This window comes from Ursus americanus, chromosome 5 (genome assembly GCF_024610735.1).
Source record: "Ursus americanus isolate L20-20 chromosome 5, mUrsAme1.1.p, whole genome shotgun sequence".
Taxonomy (NCBI): Eukaryota; Metazoa; Chordata; class Mammalia; order Carnivora; family Ursidae; genus Ursus; species Ursus americanus.
The window spans coordinates 63,300,079-63,306,389 of record NC_142131.1 but is presented as its reverse complement, the minus strand read 5'-3'; positions in this window follow the sequence as shown (position 1 = coordinate 63,306,389).

The window sequence follows — 6,311 nt, the reverse complement described above, 5'->3', positions numbered from 1 at the left end:
CAAGTCTGCTTTGAGTCCTCTGCTCTTTTTCTTCTCTCTGCTTACAAGTTCTTTCCCCAGATTTTTGTATGGTTGACTCTTTGTCATTCAGCTCTCAACTCCGCAGCCCTGCCCAGCTATTCTCCCCGGGAGTCTTCACAGAGTTTTCTGCTTCCGTGTCCTTGTCCCTGCCTGGCATTTTCTTGTTTACTCTTCGTAGTTCTGGCCTCACCTCTAGCACATAGAGTAGATGACATTGGGATCTTGGATATTTTTTTCTCACCAGATGCTCAGAACTTAAATGTCTGCACATTGCAGGCTTTTAGTACAGTAAATATTTTTGAGTGAATGAAGAAATCAAGAAAGAATACATTCTCAGTAGCACATGTGGAAGATGGTAAACTGGAGAGGAAAGGTCTTACTACCTTTTACGTACATGCTGCATTGTTTTCTCCAGTCTTCGCTAACGTGTTCACTTAAGAACTCTTTCACTGCTTAGCATGTGCCAGCACTGTTCTAGGTCATGTCAGTACAGCGTAAACCAGACAAGGCCTGTGCCCTCACGGTCATGATATTTTAGAACAAGGACACAGAGAGCCCACATATCCAGGGCACCAGATGGCTGTAGGTGCAGTAAACTGGATTAGGAGAAGGAGTAGTGTCTGGGAAGGCCTGAAGATCTGCTATTTTAAAACAAAGAGTCGTTAGGAAAGGCTTCTCACAAGGGAACATTCGAAGAGAGCAAGATACATGGCTGTCTGTGTGAAGAGAGTTCCCGGCAGGGCTTGTCCGAGACCCTAAGCAGAAGTCACCTGGTAGCTTCTACGAACAGCAAGGTTAGCAAAAGCAGGAATGGAGTGAGCCAAGGGAAGAGTGATGGAAGTCAGAGTGCTAGGCATGGGAGCAGGGCACGGGGCACCTTGGGGGCCTGAGCATAAGATGCTGCAAGACGGTTTGAACGGAATAGAGAAGTGGTCAGAGTTACATTTTTCAGAGGTCGCTTTGGCTCCTGTGCAGGAAACAGACTAGCAGGGACAGGGGTGGCAGCAGGGGGAGCAGCTGGGAGCCTGGGCAGTAATTCCAGTGGCAGGTGGCAGCGGAGTCAGCCCAGGCATCGGCAGAGGCAGCACTGAGAGGTGCGGACGTGCTCACATGGTGAAGTCGGCGCCCACGGGACGTGGTGGAGAGTGTGAGCAGAGAGGAGTCAGGGCCACTCCTTGAATTCGAGACTGGACGGGCTCAGGGGCCCCACCCAGCCCTAAGGATTCATACATACCTGACATGCAGTAGAAATAAACTCTCACATTTGAGAGGTAGACATTGCAAAGTCTCACGAACAATGGAACGAGCGCCAGAATTTATAAACACATTCCCTTCATCTGGACTGCGGGGTTGAGCCCGAGGAGCACGAGAAGTCACACCCAGTTGGGTTCTCTCCAGCAATTATCTTGCTTTATCCCATGGACATTGAGTTCTTTAAATGACCAGATTTACCTTTTTGTGGCTGCTACTGAAAGCGTAATGCTATGTTCTATTGTTTTTGTGACATAACAAATTCCCCCAGCACTTAGTGTCTTAAACATTTTAGTAACTAATCGCTTAGTGGGTCAGCAGTTTGTCCTGGGCTCAGCTGAGTGGGTTTTCTTGCCTGGGTTACGTACGTGGCTACAGTCATCTGGTGGCTGTTGGTTCAGCCAGGTGTCTCCAGCAGACTAGTCTGGGGTTCCTCATGTGGAGGCTGGGTTCCAGGTGGTACAAGAGATCTCAAGAGCTGGCCTCAAAAGTTGGATCATGTCCCATCTTCTGCATTGTCTGGGTCATAGCCAGTCACAGAGCGGCCCTTGAGCTTCTCTTGATAGGAGGAACTACAAAGAATTTGTGGCCATTTCTAATATACCATATGCCAAGTATGTGGCTTGGAGAAAGTATACAGGAATCGATTGTACAAATTTTGTATTAACCTCACTTTTGGCTCCTTTTTTGATTCTATGCTTGTTTGCACTTTATTTCACTTCCTGCCTCTTCTTTATATTATCTTTTATACACATTATGAAACTCTCTTTAATACTGTTATTTATCAGACCTTACTATAATTTACAATTGGCTTTTTTATTTCTGTATCTGGGACGCTTTGTTTCCAAGAAGTTTCCCCCTAGCTTTGTGTGAATTTCTGTAACACTTTCATGTGATCTCACCGTTAGGAGTGCAGGGAGCTGTTATCTGGTCTGGCCAGCACTCTCTCCGAGGGCTTCCTCCACCTTCATGTGATGAAAAGAGGGTGTGCCCGCGTGTCAGAGCGGCAGACAGGAGTTGCCTCCGCATGCGCCATGGGAACACTCTCTGCTAGTTTCGTCTCTGTGATTTGATTGATGGACTTTCACACCCTTGTCCTGGAAAGAAACGAAAACCCCAGAGCTGGAGGGTTTTGGAAGAAACATGATCTTTGTGGTTTGCTTCTTCTCCCAAGTAGCTGGAAAGTGAAACAGATCCAATTGTAAAAATGAACACTGATGTCCTTACCAACTGGAAAGATCTGTCATGATCAGGTTTCTTTGAGGGTTTCCTGCTGCATCTCCTGATGTCGAACCACCAAGCCAGCTTTCGGGGGAACTATTGTGTTTTTGATGACAACCTTCTTCAGTTTCTCCGTTGGCTTTTCTGGGCATGGGGGCCACTGAAACAAGCTCTTTCTCTAACTATAAGAAATGTATTTTTATTTTTTCATTTTTTAATTATTTCTTAATCTGATGTAAAGTCGACACAATGTTGTATTAGTTTCAAGTGTACAACATAGTGATTTAACAACTCTACACATTATGCTGTGTTTGCAGCAGGTGTGGCCCCATCCGTCACCAGTGCTGTTACAGTATCATTGACTGTCTTTGCTGTGAGGTGCCTTTCGTCCCCATGACTTACTCATTTCCATACTTGGAAGCCTGTACCTCCCACTCCCCTTCACCCATTCCGCCCACCCTCTCCCTCCCCTCTGGCAACCACCACTTCTCTGTATTTTTGGGTCTGTTTCTGCCTGTTTGGTTGCTTGGTTGGTTGTTTTTTAGATTCCACATGTGAGTAAAATCATATCTTACTTGTTCTTCTCAGTCTGACTTATTTCACTTAGCATAATACCCTCTAGGTCCATCCATGTCCCAAAGGGCAAGATCTTTCTCTCTCTTTTTTTTACTTTCCTCCTTTTTTATGGCTGAGTAATATTCTATCGTATGTATGTAGATATATACACACATCTTCTTTAATCATTTATCTCTTGATGGGAACTTTGGTTGCTTCCATATCTTCACTCTTGTAAATAATGCTGCAGTAAACATAGGGACGCATATATTTTTCAAAAGGAATTCCTGAATCATATGTTAGTTCTACTTCTGATTTTTTGAGGACCCTCCATACTGTTTTCCATACTAGTTGCACCAGTTTATATTCTCACCAACAGTGCATGAGGGTTCCTTTTTCTCCACATCCTTGCCAATAGTAATTTCATTTCTCTTTTCTTTTTCTTCCATTCTGACAGGTATGTGATCTCTCATCATGGTTTCAATGTGCATGTCCCTGATGATTAGTGACGTTGAACATCTTTTCATGTATCTTTTGGCCATTGCCTTGAGTTCTTTGGGAAATGTATTTTTTTAATAGTCATTTTTTTAAGATTTGTTTTTAAGTAATCTCTACACCCAACGTGGGGCTCAAACTTACAACCCTGAGATCAAGAATTGCATACTGTACTGTCTGAGCCAGCCAGGCACTCCTGAAAATATTTTTTTAAAAAATCTGCAAAATGGCAGGATTTGGATCGTAGCTCCCCCTCTGTCATCAGTACTTTGGCTAAAACCTCTGCCCACTCTCACCTGAGTTACTACAATAGGCTCCCAGCTGCCTTCCCTACTTCCATCTTTGCCCCCCTACAGTCCCTTCACCTCACTGTAGCCAAAGTGACCCATTAATGGATCCCAGATAACCAGTGTTCTTATTTCTCTCCTCACTACACATTAGTTTTGCTTCTTCTAGATTTTCTATAAATGCAATCATTGTGTGAGTGCTGTTGTCTCTTTCACTCACCATGATATTTTGAGGGCCATTCCTGTCATTGTGTTTATCAGTAGTTTGTTGACTTTTATTGCTGAGTAATATTCCATTGTATGAATATGACAATTTATCTGTTCTCCTACTGATGGGCATTTGGAATTTTTCAGTTTTGAGCTGTTACAAATACAGATGCAATGAAAAGTCTTGTACGAGTTTTCTTGTGTACATTCTCATTTGTTCTGGGTCAGTACACAGGAGTAGAAATGCTGGGTCATAGAGTAGGTATAAGTTTAGGTTTATTTTTGTTGTTGTTGTTTTTTAAGTGGGCTCTACACTAGACATGGAGCCCAACATAGGGCTTGAACTCACGACCCTGAGATCAAGACCTGAGCTGAGATCAAGAGTCGGTTGTTTAACCGACTGAGCCACCCGGGCACGGCTCTTTCATTTTATAATAGTGTCAGACCTTTACCAATGTGATTGTCACATTTTATATTTCATCCAACAAGTTACAGAAGTCTCATTGTTCAACATTTGGTATTGTCAGAATTTTTTGAATTTTAGCGCCTCAGGTCAGTGTGTGATTGTATCATATTATGATTTTAATTTTCATTTCTCTGATAACTAATTATGTTGAAAACATTTCCATGTACTTACTGGTTGGTTATGTATTTTCATTTGTGAAATGCCTGTTCAAATATTTTGCTCATTTTAAAATATTGGGCTATCTTTTTATTACTGAGTTGTAACAGTTCTTTATAACTTAGGCCTCAGTCCTTGTGCAATATGTGCTTTGTGAATATTTTCTCCCAGGCTGTGGTGTGCGTGTTTATTTTCCGAATGGTGTCTTTTGATGAGCAGAAGTTATAAATTTGGACAGTTTAATTTATTAACTTTTTTCTTTTATACTTTTGCTTTATTTTTTTGGCTTTTATATTTAGATATGTGATCCAGTTGGAGTTAATTTTTGACTATGGTGTGAGGTGGGGGGCAAAGTTAATATTTTTAAGATGGCTATCCAGTTATTCCAGGACTATTTGCTGAAAGTACTTTATGTTTCTTATAAAGACTCCTTATAAAAATTCTGAGTAGTTATGTTTATTGCTTTTTTATTGCTGCTGTAGCAATGTATTATGGACTTAGCAGCTTAAACAGTACAGATTTCTTACCTTACAGTTCTGTAGGTCAGAAGATGGGCCCAGTATTATCACCAGATTAAATCAAGGTGTTGGCAGGGCTGTGTTCTTTTCTGGAGGTTCTAGGCGAGAATGTGTTTCTTCGCTCTGTCCAGATTCTAGAGGCCACTCACATTCCTTGACTCCCATCCCTGTCGTGGGTTGAGTTGTGTCTCTCAAAAAGATATGTTGAAGTCCTAAGCCCTGTACCTGTGAATGTGACCTTACTTGGAAATAGAGTCTTTGAGGATGTGATTTAAATCTAAGATAGTATGAGGTCATCCTGGAGGAGAGTGGGCCCTTAATTCAATATGACTGGTGTCCTTATAAGAAGAGAAGAGACGCGGAGACATACAAGTGAGGACCAGTGTGTGATGACTGGTGGGGACCGAAGTGCTCCAGTTGCAAGCTAAGGAATGCTGGGAATTTCTCGCAAGCTCCCAGAGGCTAGGAAGAAGTGAGGGAGGATTCTCTCCTACAGGTTTCAGAGGGAACATGGCCTTGCTGACACTTTGATTTGGACTTCTAGATTCTGGAACTACGAGATAGTAAGTTTCTGTTACTCTAAGCCACCCAGTCGTGGTGTTTTGCTACGGCGACACCCGGAGACCAGCACAGCCCCCTCCTCCCCCCATATCCAACTTCAGGGCAAACAGTGATGGATCCAGCCCTTTTCCATGGCTTTGCTCTGGTCCTTCTGTCTTCACACGTCCCCGTGATCACAACCAGGAGGCTTCTGTTTCAGTCCCTTTGGGCTGCTACGACAAAATACCACAGACTGGGCGGCTTATAAACAGCAGCGATTTCTCTCTCACAGTGCCGGAGGCTGGAAGTCCAAGATCAAAGTGCCAGCAAAATTCATGGTCTGGTGAGGATCTGCTTCCCGGTTCTGAGACAGTTGTCCTTTTTGCTGTGTCCTCACACGGATGAAGAAGACAGTCGAACTTTCTGGGGTCTTTTTATAAGGGCTCTGATCCCATGTGTGAGTGCTCTACCCTCCTGACCGAATCACCGCTCAGAGGCCCCACCAGCTAATACTATCACCTTGGGGATTAGGATTTCAACATATAAATTTTGGGGGGATACAAACATTCAGTTTATAGCAGATTCTCTGATTCT